The sequence below is a fragment of the Megalobrama amblycephala genome, linkage group LG18, assembly GCF_018812025.1.
Source record: "Megalobrama amblycephala isolate DHTTF-2021 linkage group LG18, ASM1881202v1, whole genome shotgun sequence".
NCBI lineage: Eukaryota > Metazoa > Chordata > Actinopteri > Cypriniformes > Xenocyprididae > Megalobrama > Megalobrama amblycephala.
The window spans coordinates 38,050,566-38,066,043 of NC_063061.1; the positions used below are offsets into that span (position 1 = coordinate 38,050,566).

General features: G+C 41.4%; 1 long non-coding RNA gene across 1 annotated transcript; it reads right to left on the reverse strand.

Moving 5' to 3' along the window:
- Positions 1-7,844: 7,844 nt before the first annotated feature.
- LOC125252114 lies at positions 7,845-14,762 on the reverse strand. The gene is made up of 4 exons (XR_007181159.1): positions 14,644-14,762; positions 14,419-14,484; positions 14,171-14,252; positions 7,845-8,188 (listed from the first exon to the last, which is right to left on the reverse strand). It is a non-coding gene; the product is annotated as an uncharacterized LOC125252114 (long non-coding RNA).
- Positions 14,763-15,478: the final 716 nt, after the last annotated feature.

Genomic DNA, 15,478 nt, shown 5'->3' on the forward strand with positions numbered 1-15,478 from the left:
AAGGCAAGTGTGACTCCTAAACGAAGAGGGCCAGAGTGTTACAGTTTTTTTGGATTGCTTAAGCACGATTTTCAAAACAGGGCTCGTGTTTTCAAAACACTACACACAGTTAGCACAACCACACACCCAATTAGCAAAACACTACAGATTCTTTGCAAAATTAAACACTCTTGTAAAAACTATACACTTCTGTTTAAAAACCACACTTTGTTACCATATGAAACACACACGTTTCACATTACTATACTCTGTTTGCACGAGTTACACTCTGCTGTGATAAACCTAAAACACTTTTAGCACTTCTACTTCCCTATGATTAGAGTAGGCTACCATCAACAAAGTACAAATATAATGTAAATTCACCAAACACTACACAAGACCAATGTTGCAGACTGAAGAAACTCATTTATTTGTCAACACGCCCAAAATGTTGACATGGAGATTCATAATACTGTAACAAAATGTCACTTTACGTATTGTACTGTAAGTTTACTGTAAAAACAAAAACAAAAAAAAAACAAACAAAAAAAAAAACTAGACATTGTCTCTTCGCCTAGCTGGATCTGGCCAGAGAATTTCATCAACATCGCAGGCAATGTTGTCATTAGCAAGACACCTTGGAAAGAAACGTCTTGAATGACGACTCCATCCTTGCATTGCTGCTACCTCCATCTGGTCACAGGCCTCCTCCATGGCTTGGATGAGGGGTACCTCAGCCTGGAGACGGAGATCATATACCTTCCACCGCCATGCCGAGAAAAACTCTTCTATAGGGTTGAGGAATGGAGAGTATGGTGAAAGATATAGGACGGTGAAATGTGGATGTTGCTGAAACCAGTTCTGAACCAGAGCAGGGTCGAGTTTCCCGAAAGCATCGTTGGTGAACCATGGTCGTAAGTCCCATTGAACTCTATTGGTAACGACGGAACTTGCGACCATAGTTCGCTTTGGGAAACGCACCCCAGAGCGGTGGAAAGACACATTGTCCCAGACAACAATGTATTGCATATGATCGATTTGATTTGCTGCTGTTATGTTGTGCAATTGGTCCAAGAATGTAAGTATGAGTGCTGTGTTGTAAGGGCCCATATGGGCATGGCGGTGGAGGACCCCATTCTGTGTAATGGCTGCACAGAGTGTTATATTACCCCCACATTGCCCTGGGACATTGACTATTGCCCTGTGGCCAATGATGTTTCTTCCCCTCCTTCGTGTTCTCGTCAGGTTGAACCCAGCCTCATCTACGTAAATAAACTCATGCTGGATCTCCTCTCCATCCATTCGTAAAACTCTCTGAAGAACAGTGTCAGGCAAAATTGTGTAGTTCAGTGTAGATCTAGTATACATATTACAGTACAGTAAGATTATGAGACAGTATGCAAGATCACACTGCTAAAGTGAATACATACTTCTGCATAATCATGCCGAAGTCGTTTCACCCTTTCGGAATTGCGCTCGAAAGGTACTCGATAAATTTGCTTCATTTGAATATGTTTTTTTTTTTTAGGATGTGTGCCAGTGTTGATGTTGAGACCTGATGGATATCGTTGAAAGTGGTGTGGTTATTGACAATGTTAGCTTGGAGCTGATTGAGTGTTATAGCATTGTTGGCCAAAACCATGTTTACTATCTCCCTCTCTTGCTGTTCTGTGAACATAGGAGGCCTTCCCCCTTGTCGTTCCCGACCCTCAATCCTATGTAGAAAAAAAAAAACAGTATACAATAGTACAGTAATTTCACAGGAAAAGGTAACAGAAGTGCTGATAGTGCATAGAATACAGTACTGTAAGCAGTTACCGAAACCGTGCAGATGTTTTTGATATGATGATATTTTTACAATACCTATTTTCCAGTCGAAATATTCTTATCACACTTGCCACTGTGTATCAGCTTAGAATTGGCTGTACTTGCAGTCCAGCCTCCCTCAGCGTCAGGCCGTGGTTGACAACGTGGTCAACCAGTGTTGCTCGGATCTCATTTGTCAGATTCGGTCCACTTTGAGCACCATCTTGTCTTCCTCTTCCTCTACCTCTACCTCCAGCATGGCCTCCTTCTCTTCCTCTTCCTCTGCTGATTCCTCCTCTGTTGATTCCTCTTCCTCCCCTACCTCCTCCTTATTTTCCTCTTCCTCTGTTGATTCCTCTTCCTCCCCTTCCTCCTCTTCCTTGTCCTCCTCTTCGTTCTCCTCCTCGTCTTACTCTTTCTCTGACTCTTTCCATTGTGCTTAAGGCCGATGAACTCACCTGCTGCTTTTTATAGTGCTTATACACCTGATTGGTGTGTCTACAATTAAGCAAACAAGTGTTTGCACACCTGATGACTGTGTTGAACCAATTGGTTGGACGGTGTGGTAATTTGACAGTCAGTGCTTTGGTATTGCAAGGAAGTGACTTCATGATAGATTTTTGTGTGTAGTGTATGTTAAGTGTGTTTAGTGTTTTGCAAATCACTGTGTGTAGAGTTTTGCAACAAGTGTGAGGTTGACAATCTGCTTATAGTTGTGCAAATATGGGCTGATGTTTTGCTTCTTGAGTGTAAGGTTTTGCTAATAGTGTACTACTTTTAATTTGAGTGTGTAAGCAATCGTAAAAAACTGTAATCACGTGCGGCTCCTCTCAGCCTATCATGTAATGGCAGTGACATCAGTTGCAACATTCCCTAGTCTGCCTTCTCTTAAAATAAATTTTTATCAAGTTAAAATCTACATATAGTTCCCATTGAAAGTATTATGTAAAACATGCTGAAGATTAGCAAACAGGCTGTCCATTAATTACAGTTTTTTTCAATTGCTAACAAGCGTTTAGCAATACTTAAAGTACTTTTTCTTAACTCTTAACACAGCAACACACATACATCACACAATTAGCCAAATAGTTAATTTTCTGCCCAAAACCATATTTTGTTAAATAAACACAAACTCTACATTTCAAAATGCTTAAAACCTTTTTCAACACATACTAACTCTATCAAAACACAGCAAACCTGTTTCAAAATCGAGTCGTTCTGTCAAAACATAGCACTGGTTTTCTATTCAACATGAACATATAGTCAATCAAAGTGAAATGACTGTCAAAATACTAACAGATGGCATTATGAAAACTGCATTACTGTCATGTTTCAGTTCTACCAACAGAAAATATGAAATCCATAGTTTTTAAAATTCAGCTTCCTTTTACTACAGTAAAAGTAGAATGCTCACATGTAAGCCATTTTACATTTTTGGTTGAGTGTGTGCATTCTTAGCAACATAGTAACTATCTAAAAGTGAATGAGTCATTACATTATAGAATATACAGTAGAAAAAAGAAGAAGAAAGTAACAGAATTGCTCAGGGCAGCTACTGGTCAGATGAGTCCCCTATGCAGAACTTCAGTGTCCCCTTGGTTGAAATATCTTTCTGGGGTTGGGTGTGTGGTGTTGATGGTGCCCTCATAGAGGGTGGGATTGTGTCCCCTTGGTAGCTAGCATATATGGAACAGTGGTAGTGGAATCGTTGTAGTAAAAGCTTTACATGAAGCTTTTACTGAAATGAAAACATGAAATTGCTGCCATTGATCAACAACAAATCCAACATACATGGTCTTTGGTTACTGTTGAAGCTTTTTTTTCTGCCACAGAATAAAAAAAGTATAAAAGGTAATTGTGACTTTTTATCTCACAATTCTATTTTTTTATTTATTTAATTATTTTCATTTTGCAATTGTGAGTTTACATCTCACAATTCTGACTTTTTTCCTCAGAATTGTGATATATAAACTATAGGAATTGAGTTTAAAAAGTCAGAAATGTGAGATAAAAAGACATATGTTACGGTACTGGTGTAGAGAGACGAGGCAGATACGGATTTCCACAATACATATACTTTTACTAGAATAAACCAAGGCAGGAACACCAAACATACACGTTAACACAACAGAGAACGGACCAGGAGTGCAGGGAGTGAGTGCAATATATAGGAGTGCTGACAATAGAGTCCAGGTGCAGGTGATCCGTGATGATGAGGAACTGACAAGGGAAGTGAGTGCAGGTGAGGAGAACAGGAGGATCTTGGGATATGGAGTCCAGGGAAACAAGGGATCCGTAACAGTACCTCCCCCTCCCGGTAGGCGCGTCCTCGCGCCGTAGATGTAACAACCGGGAGGGGGGCGGGCGCCCTGGAGACCTCAAACCGGAGCAAGGGGAGGAGTAGACTGGAGTGGAGGTCTCCAGGGCAGGCTCAAACACCATGGCGGGTCAGGAGCCGTGGGCAGCCATGGCGGGTCAGGAGCCGTGGGCAGCCATGGCGGATCAGGAACCGTGGGCAGCCATGGCGGGTCAGGAACCGTGGGCAGCCATGGCAGGTCAGGTGCAGCGGGCAGCCATGGCGGGTCAGGTGCAGCGGGCAGACATGTAGCGGGCAGACATGGCGGGTCAGGTGCAGCGGGCAGACATGGCGGGTCAGGTGCAGCGGGCCGCCATGGCGGGTCAGGGACCGAAGGCTTCATGCCGTAGTGCCCAGGCGGCGCAGAAGGACCGGCGGGAGATGGCGGAACCAGCGGCTCCGCCGACCGAAGCGCAGCCGGGGCTCCAGAAGGCCGCAGTGTAAGACAGACGACATACAACAAAGTGAACACTGGGGAGAGTGAGGAGGCCAACTGGAGCTGAGGGACGGAGTGACGGAGCCAAGACGGAGGAGTGCAGTCCAGAAGTGAGGGCAGGCCGACGAAGGAACAAGGTGTGAACGGGGGCAGGATGGAGACTGGTGACACTGGTGGACTGCTGGACAACGGTGGAGCAGAGGGAGGTTGGAGCCGGGGTGTAGGTAATCGCCCAGAGGTCCGAGGTGGAGATCTGGGCGAGGGGGCTTGAGGTGGAGGTTCAGTGTAAACACAAATGGATGGAGGTGGGAGAGGGAGGCAGGGAGGGTAAACAGTCTTAGGGCTGTATGTAGTTTCAACCACAAAGTTCATAATAGGGGCTGGTTCGGCGGCGGCGGCTGGAGCGGCAGGCTCGGCGGCGGCGGCTGGAGCGGCAGGCTCGTAGGCGGCGGCGGCTGGAGCGGCAGGCTCGTAGGCGGCGGCGGCTGGAGCGGCAGGCTCGTAGGCGGCGGCGGCTGGTAGCGGCAGGCTCGTAGGCGGTGGCGGCTGGATGGAGCGGCGTCGTAGGCGGCGGCGGCTGGAGCAGAGGGCTCGTAGGCGGCGGCGGCTGGAGCAGAGGGCTCGTTCATCCCTCAAATACAATTAAAATCCCCACAGGCACTGGAGTTGGCTCTGTGGGGACTGGAGCGGGCTCTGGAGAGACTAGCGGGCTCTGGAGAGACTGGAGCGGGCTCTGGAGAGACTGGAGCGGGCTCTGGAGAGACTGGAGCGGGCTCTGGAGAGACTGGAGCGGGCTCTGGAGAGACTGGAGCGGGCTCTGGAGAGACTGGAGCGGGCTCTGGAGAGACTGGAGCGGGCTCTGGAGAGACTGGAGCGGGCTCTGGAGACACTGGAGCGGGCTCTGGAGACACTGGAGCGGGCTCTGGAGACACTGGAGCGGGCTCTGGAGATACTGGAGCGGGCTCTGGAGACACTGGAGCGGGCTCTGGAGACACTGGAGCGGGCTCTGGAGACACTGGAGCGGGCTCTGGAGATACTGGAGCGGGCTCTGGAGATACTGGAGCGGGCTCTGGAGACACTGGAGCGGGCTCTGGAGATACTGGAGCGGGCTCTGGAGACACTGGAGCGGGCTCTGGAGAGACTGGAGCCGCTTTCTTCCTCCTCCTCCGCTTACTGGGCCCAGTAGAGGCATGTGGGTCCAGCATGGGGCAGGCAGGGAGTGCGCTGGAAAGGTATGCGGAGGAAGCCGGAGGTTGACTGACTGGCCCGGCCAACCGTGTCTCTGGATGGACTAGAGACAGACACCCATCCTGAACCCAATCCACGATAAATTTGGAATCATTTAACCATAAAATGGAATTTATGGTTTCGCTTAAGGAGAAACGATAATCGGGTTCACTAAAACGGATGGTGTCATCATCTAGTCCATCCAGAAACAGGGAGATCAAAACTGCTTCAGGCCAGTCAGACACATAAGCGAGCTCTACGAACTCCTCCACATACCTCTCCAGCGAACGACCTACCTGCAGGAGCCCGATAAGGCGTTCGCTGGCTGTCAGGGTGAGAGGCGTTGGAGGAGCTGAATCCAGGGAGCCGGTGAAAGTCTCCATTTTTTTTTTTTTTTTTTTTTTTTTTCTTTCTGTGGAAAATCCGGTCGTTCTTTGGTCCGTTCTTCTGTTACGGTACTGGTGTAGAGAGACGAGGCAGATACGGATTTCCACAATACATATACTTTTACTAGAATAAACCAAGGCAGGAACACCAAACATACACGTTAACACAACAGAGAACGGACCAGGAGTGCAGGGAGTGAGTGCAATATATAGGAGTGCTGACAATAGAGTCCAGGTGCAGGTGATCCGTGATGATGAGGAACTGACAAGGGAAGTGAGTGCAGGTGAGGAGAACAGGAGGATCTTGGGATATGGAGTCCAGGGAAACAAGGGATCCGTAACAACATAATTACCTTTTTTATTTTCTATTCATGGCAGAAATAAGCTTTCATAGGTTCCACGTGTAAGTGAAAAAACAGAGATGCACAATCCAGCACACATTCTTCCTCCTCTCCTCTACCTCTTCTTCTCCATTGTCCTGATCCAACTTTTCCTTTCCTCCATCTATTCTTCTCTCTTACCCAGATATTATTTTCTCTCTGCTCCTCTGTGTTGTTCTTCATCCACACTGAACAAATCCGATTCAAAGAGTCCTATTTTACTGTGTGTCCATGTAATGAAAATAAATTCAACACCTGACTATGCCTCCAACTGAGACTGGAATCTGCTATTTCTCAATATTTCAGTGATCTGCTAATTAAAAATGCTTATCAATTGTTTCAGCATTTGTTTTATATATCTTTTTCAATACTTTTGAGCTGCTGTTGTTGCAAAAGTAGAGGTTTTATAATGTATTTATTGATTAGAACATTGAGTCTTCATTTCTGACTTGCTGTGTTTAAGCATTTGCAAATAAGATGAGAAAGATCCATGATTTTGGTATGGGGAAAGCTTATATGAAAAGAAAATGTAAGCATTTAAGAAATGTGTTAATTGACTACATTCTGTGTGAAAACGACATGAATTGTGTTAATGGTATGGTCACAACAGACGGATGTTCTGCTAAATGTGTTTAGAGTTTTGAAAATGTGACTACAGAATGGACAAAAGTATGTTAGTAATTGAAAAAAACTGTAAATGATTACCTAGCTAGAAATTTTTTGTTCTAAAAATGTTCTGAGAACATTATCATGTATTGTTCTTATAATGTTTTTAGCGGGTAGTTTTATTTTAGTTCCCAGAATGTTCTTCTAAATGTTAGGATAACATTCTCTAAAAAACATTCTACAAATGTTTAGCGATAACATTCTTAGAACATTATTCCCTAACATTCTTATAATGTTTTTAGCGGGTAGTTTTAATTTAGTTCCCTGAATGTTCTCCTTAAAGGTAGGATAACATTCTCTAAAACATTCTAAAACTGTTTAGTCATAACATTGTTAGAACATTATTTCTCAATATTTTTATAAAGTTTGTAGTGGGAAATTTTATTTTTGTTCTTAGAATGTTCTTCTAAAAAGGTAAGATAACATTCTCTACAAAACACTCTAAAAAAGTTTTGCGATGACCTTCTATAAATGTTTAGTCATAACATTAGAACATTATCCCCTAACATTCTTATAGTTATTTAACAGGAAGTTTTATTTTTGTTCCCAGAATGTTTTCCTAAATATTCAAAAAAGAAAAAAGAAAGAAAGAAAAAGCTTAGCTATAACATTGTTAAAACATACAATTTTATTAATCTCAAAAATAAAACAAAATCTAACAGGTCTATAAATGGCATCCACATAAATTATTGGCTTTAGAAACAGTAAATATCCAACATCACATGTTGAAGAACTCTAAAGTCCAGTGTGTAATCCTGCGTCTGACTGCTGTGTTTGCTCTGAGTGCTCATCACTGTCTTTGCTTGACCTGGTCCTTGTAGAAAAATAATACAGTCGTCCGTATTAATGTTCTACTTTTCTTGTCTTTTAGTTTTCCAGCTGCTCTGCCAGTTAGCAGCATTGAGCCGTCTATGTGTGTAGAGCGTCTGTGTGTAGAGTTTTTCCTCAGAGCCTATAACAGAGGAGCATACAACAGTGTAAACACAAAATACATATTACATTTTAAGATCGCAAACAATATTGATATTCAATAGATATAATACTTTAAGTATCTACTCTGTTTGCTATTTAAAACACATCTACTTAATCCATTATGTTAATAACACAACTACAAACTTTGATGTTGGCTTGAAAAGCATGAACCTCGAACCGAGACTCGAACTCGAGTCAACTTGTGCAGAGCTGCAGCAGAACGCTGCCAACAATTCTATTGCTACAACATAGCTAGTTTTCATCAGTTATTTTGTCTATGGATCGTTACATCTCTTACAGATTTCTGCTTTTCTTTTCATTTAGATACAGATAAAGTAGCACTGTATTTGAATGCATCGGCGAGAGCAACTGTGTGTGTGAATTAATCCTACCAGTGTAGCATCTCTTTGCTAATAGTGAAGTTGTAGGTTTTAGTTACTTTAAAAGCAGAAAGAAAAATATATGCCATAACTTTCAGTTTCTATGCTGTTTTGTTATTTTTAAGTTATAGGACAGTTGACAAGTTTCTGTGCTCCTGGAGGTTTCCGTTTGCAATCTGCACGTTATATATGAGCTACAGTATGTGCGTATGGACGCTTGTTTCCACTATGGAATAAGAAAAAACATAAACTGCTGACATTTTCTCGCAATTGGGAGTTACAATGTCAATGTCATTGTGCAATTGCTTTTTTTTGGCTGACTTTTCTCAGAATTGTGAGATAAAAAGTTGCAACTGCAAGTTCTCAATACTGTGTCACTACCTGATGATCCACGACTGTTTTTGTGTTTTGTGATGGTTGTTCATGAGTCTCTTGTTTGTCCTGAGCAGTTAAACTGAGCTCTGTTCTTCAGAAAAATCCTCCAGGTCCTGCAGATTCATCAGTTTTCAAGCATCTTCTGCATATTTGAACCCTTTCCAGCAGTGGCTGTATGATTCTGAGATTCATCTTTTCACACTGAGAACAACTAAGGTACTTAAACTCAACTATTAAAAAAGGTTCAAACATTCAGTGATGCTCCAGAAGGAAAACCCGATGCATTAAGAGTCAGGGGTCTGGGAATATTGGGCAGTTTTAACTGTTAAAACTGTTAAACAAGGGACTCATGAACAATCATCACCAAAAAAACAAAAAAACAAACAAACATCCGGGTAACGACACAGTATTAAGAACCAAAGGTTTCCAAAATTTTGAACAGGGTTATTTTCATAAATTCAGCTATTTATTTTCTTGTGGACTATATGTAAACATATTTTATGTAAAATATCTTACTCAGGACAGTACTAAATAAAAAACAACATGCAATTTGTATGATCGCTCTTATTCTGTTAAAATTATTCACATTTTCACAGATTCTGCAAAGGAGTTGCCCAACTTAACACTGTATATGACAACTGTCAAGTCTGATCAGTTACAAATGATAGCACTGAACTTCAGAACAGTCTTAAGGTCTGTGTTTGGTGCTTGAAAATGACACCAAGCTTTATTCACCCAAGCCATCCTAGGTGTATATGAAGTAAAATATCTAGCTTTGGCCAGACCACTAGATATTTTACTTCATAACTTGTTAAATATGGATATCTTTCTTACACAAATGCATCGCTTCACACTTCAGAAGGCCTTCATTAACCGCACGTTGTTTGTCATTAAAGTGCATATTGCAGGTTAAACATTTTTTTCGAGATGAATATATAACCTTGTACAAAAATACCATATAAAAGGGTACTGCAGGGTTTAAACATGTTTTGCAGGACATAAGGGCATGAATTTAGTAGATAAAAGTGACAGTCTCTGTAAAAAACGCTTTTTTTTTCAGCGTCGCGTCATTTTACGTCACTCAAGGGAGTCGATCGCCGAGCTCTGTGTTGATTCAGTGCAGAGTAGGCTGGTATTCAGTGACAGCGGTCATGAATCAGTGTGTTTTCTGTAGTTTTTGTATTCTATTTATCATCGTCATGGTAAATTATTGTGTTTGTGGAGGTTGCACAAACTCCAGCCTGTCAGGACATCGAGTCCAGAGGTTTAATAACAAGAAAAAGGACGCTGCTATCTTCCGTGCCGGGGTGTGTTTTGTGCAGGTGAAGAGACGGGACTTCACTTCTGCATCTGCTTCGAAAAAACGTGTTCATTATAGACCGAAGGATTATCATCCCCGCGATATGATGGAGTTCAACATTGTAATACTACTGTAAATAATGATATTAAATGAATAAACTTACACACGCGAGGCTTCTTCACCGTTTTTACTTGAATCAATTTCAACACTGATGAATACAAATTATGTCAGGGTTGCCAACTCTCACGCATCTGGCGTGACACTCACGCTTTCAGCATCAATCTCACGCTCTCACGCACACGCAAGAAATGTCACGACGACACGCCCCGTTTTTAAATCCATTTTTCACAAAAACGAACAATTGAATATATATCCGTGATAACCTCTTAAATCAATCCGTTAATTTTCTGCATTGAGAGGGCGGGATTTATGACCTGTACTGCATCCAGCCTCCAGGGGGCGATCAAAGAGCCCGCGGCTTCACTTTTCAGAACGTATGAGACACACCCGACTAGACCACAGCGTATTAATGACAGGAGAGGAGTTTAAGGCCCACAGCTGTTACATCTCCCTACAACGTTCTCACAGCAGTATTCTCTGATCGTTGATTGGCTGAAAACCTTGCACCTGATACGTCAGTTGCGTGTGAGAAGTTCAGAGAGAGTTCGGAGTCGGCACGTGTGAAAGTTTGGAAGACAATCAAGGTAAGCAAATAATAAAATGGTGAGCCTTGTCACTACAGACGTAGCCTTGCCTAATCAGTCTGTGTGCCGAGACTAAGTTACAGACTTCAACTATAGTTGCAAATGTTGTCTGCCGTGCGTTATGATGTGGGCTAGCTAAATTGCTCAATAAAAATAGTCTCATGTAGGGTCCGAAATTAACACCCGCCAAGCGCCAAATGCGGGTAGATTTTCCGTTTGGCGAGCAAATCTCAAAAGGCTATCCGCCACACTGGCGGGTTAATGTTCATACCAAAATATGAAATTTTCAGCGCGCACGAGCAAAGACAGAGAGCCCTGGCCGCGCGCGCGCACTCAATATTCAGAGCGGCCAAAGCGTCAAGCTTCCCCGTACTTTTTGACAAGCGTCTTTGACAAAGCGGCCAGAGCTTCTTTGCAGCTCAAGTCGGCGGCGGTGTGTACGTACAGTTAACGCTCTATTTGTTGAGGGCGCTGAGGAAAAAGGATATGTGAAGCTCCTGCCACTGGAAGAAGCGGTCGCCGCCCATTTGTGGCCGCGCACCCATCAAAGCCGCGCAGAACGTCTTCAGCACTCCCGGATCGTGCACACTCCGCCGCTGGCCAGGCTGCTTCTTCTGACTTACACACCATGGCCGTTATTTTCTCGAGAAAAGGAGTTTTCTCATAGCGTTTGTAACGCAATACTCGTTCCCTTATCTCTCAGGGAACCGAGGTTACGTAAGTAACCGAGTACGTTATATACGTTTTGTTATATAACAACCGATATGACAACTTTAGCACATTTATCAGCTATACATTCATTCAGTGTTTTCCATTAATGACCCTCTGCTGCCGCCACCGTTTCAATGAACTGAAAATTTAAAACATACTACGTTTGCCAACGAACTAAAATCGAAACTGTGATGTGGCTTTGTGCCTTTATAAAACAGCTGAAGACAGTGATTAAGTATACAGTCTCTCTGTGCTGCATGTTTTAAAGAGAAGTGAGCGCATTTGCGCACGCGATCAGCTGGTGATCTGGTGATCAAAATAAAAGCTCAAGGATATATCTTTTAAAAAGAAATGAGTACAAAAGTATTGTTAAAAAAAAAAAAAAAAAAAAAAAATTGTTTGAACCCTTTTTAATGTCCAGCTACAAGTCAATGCTGTTTCTTTGTTCAATTTGCACACTGTACATGGGTTGAAGCTCTTAATTTTGAGTTTCCAGAGTGCACCAGATTGATGCATTTAACTCTAAAATGTACAAAATTTTCTTCCGGGGGAGCATGCCCCTGGACCCCCCTAGCGGAGGTACATCCAACAAAGTTTTACAAATTACAGTGTCAAATAATGTACATTTTCTGAACAAGAATACGACAACAAAAGCTCCTTTCATGTCAGTAAAGCTATTAATAGAAAATTTAAATGTCTTTGGACAAATATAGATTTGGGCTAAGCCCCGAATGTTTACAATGTCTGGCTCCGCCCCTGTCAGGTAACAAAACTGACAAAAAATAAAATAAATTATTTCACCCCAATGATACTAAGTAAACATGGACTGACATTGATTTTTAAAATTAGGGTTACCAAACATTTTCTCCGCGCACACTCGCAAACTGAAATTTTTACAAAGTCTCACTCCAGCCAAAGTCCAAAAGTTGGCAACCCTGATTATGTACACATACATACAGTCTCACACTCACACAAAACAGTTTTGAATTATGTGCTGGTAATGTAAATACTCCAATTTCATTCATGCCATGTATATAAACTTGACTGTAAACGTATATACATTCAAGTTCACACAACTACATAATCATGGCGTCATATACATCCTCACACTATCAGTGAATGGGCACGGAATAAACTCATAACACAGAATTAATGAATAAAGGATAACATTACATGAAACGCATACACTACTACGTTCGGCCGCCGGCGGGAGACATGATCACGGATCCGTCAGAGATGCAGCTTGATGAACACGTGAATTGTGCACCGTAAATCTTTATTATTATTATTATTATTTTATTATTTAATTTGCTAACTACCAAATCAGTCGTGATGAGAAACCGGTATATCACGTAACTTTAGTGTGGACGGATATTAACGCGTGTGACATAGGCCTGATCAAGGTTTATTAGATTCTGTTATTAGTAATCAATAACGTTACTCCTAGATGACCATTAGCTTTGCTATTGCCTGAATCATGATAATAATCTGTACAATATTGTGATCTGAGAACATGTCGTTACCTAACGTTATATCTATAAGCTAACATCGGTCACTGCCCTGTTCTCCACTGCTTCTCCTCACACAACAGCTCAATTTGTCTATTTTGACCGTTATTTTGTCTAATCCTGGTCTGTCCCTGCTCTCTTAAACACATAGCAGGCTAATTGTATGGCTGTGGTTTGTGATACGAGTATGAATAAAAATTTACAATTTCCTCAGCATCCGAACTGTCATTGCGATCCATTGTTTTCCTATTGTTTATATTGATCGCACTCCCTTGAGTTACGTCACTTCCGATTTGGCATTTTTCAGATGCGGAAGTAAAATTCTCTCACAAAAAAACGACTCCAGAAGCCTATGTAGCGTATTTATATGTGTTTTTTCAAGAAAATCTATTTAATACATTATTTTTCTATACATTGAATCACTGATGCTCTAACCTGCAATATGCCCTTTAAGTGCTGCTGTTTTGTGCTGTAGAAGACGTGGATCAACTTGTCAGATGGCATTCTGGATTTTTGCGTTCGCGTACGGTGGCTCTGAATTGTCAAAACGTCTCTCAAAACGCATGCCACGGATGCGAAAAACGCAGAAAATCGAACCTGATCCGAATATTTTTTTGACGGACGAAAGTTTCGGAGGCAGTGTGCAAACGCAATTGACATAACGTGAGGTCGAATTTATTTTTTTATTTTAAGTTTCACATGCAAATTTTGGACTCAGTGTGCAAAGGCCTTTAAGCTTGGGCTAATTTTCATTTGAAAGTGAACTAATCCTTTAAGAGTTAAAAAATTTAGTCTCGGAGGAAAACAATAATAATATTATTATTAATAATAATAATAATAATAATGTTCAAATAGGTTAACAATATGTTGCATTTCTTAAACCAACATAATTTTGTTCTTGAAAATAGTAGTAAATAATTACTACAAACTGTTTCTAAAGGACATTTTATTAAGATTTACAACAAAACTTACAAAACCACTTACCCATATCCTCCCATTCACTTCTGCAGGTAAATTTTTGCCAGATTGTGTCCTTCACAATGGCTGTCTGTCAGCCCCAAAGTACCTAAAAAAATTAAAACATATCTTTCCCATTTCAACATATCTTTATGAATTACTTAAATATTATTATTTAAGTTAAAGAAATAATCAGATTAACACTTTTAAGTAGCAAATGTACAGTATCCGTATTCATATAGAACACAATATCGCATAACGACGGATTAAAGTACCTTTGTTGTAAATGAAGACTTTTTGTTGCATCATCAGTGTCCATATTTAAGTAGGCCGTTTGGATTCTGGATGAAAACAAATCTAAGTTAGCTGTTATTCTAAAGCAGTATACAACCACAATTACTGTAATTGTCATGTCATTCTAAGAAAGATCTAACGGATTTTAGTGTATACGTAAAGGATAAACGAAAGATGTAAACTGAAAAAGACATTTAAAAACTTACATTCCAGTATTTATTGTTGAAGGCAGAGCTCCGTTGACCAGGAGACGGTTCTGTTGTTTGGGCCACAAACTGTCCCAGCGGGTAAAACATCCTCCATCACAACTCTGTATCTGCCGCGACTCTGTTTGTGAACGAGTCCGTACTCGCTTTTTCCTGTCAAAAAGACAATCAGACCAGGGACATTTTGCGGCAATTTCTTCAACTACCATTCGCGCTGTTCGTCAATTTCAAATGTTCCTACGTCACGAGAAAAGCACGCTGTGATTGGTGGATTTACGCGTCGATCTACCATGGCCCAATCAGCGCCTCTCGTCTCCTGTAAACACCCTGTAGATTGTCATATTTTAAAATAAGCACTTTTTAACGAGGCTGAGTTGAAAATGTTCTCTAAACCTTGTAATCAAATATAAACTGTAGCTACATTTGTTTGTTGCAAATTTACAGAAAATGCCATTGAGATGTTAATATTGTTAATAAAGATATTAAAGGGATAATTCACCCAAAAATAAAAAATGTCATTATTTACACACCCTCAAGTTGTTCCAAACCTGTATAAATGTATTTTTTCTGTTCAACACAAAAGAAGATATTCTGAAGAATGTGGGAAACTGAACAGTTCTGGGGCACCATTGACTTCCATAGTATTAGACCCAAAGCAACCTGGTTACAAACATTCCTCAAAATATCTTCTTTGTTCAACAGAAACTTGAGGGTAGGTAAATGATGACAGAATTTAATTTTTTTTGGGTGAACTATCCCTTTAATATTGCTTGCCAACTGAAAACAAAGTTTCCCCATTTAGGCTACAGTTAATACAATCTTTTTAAAACAAATG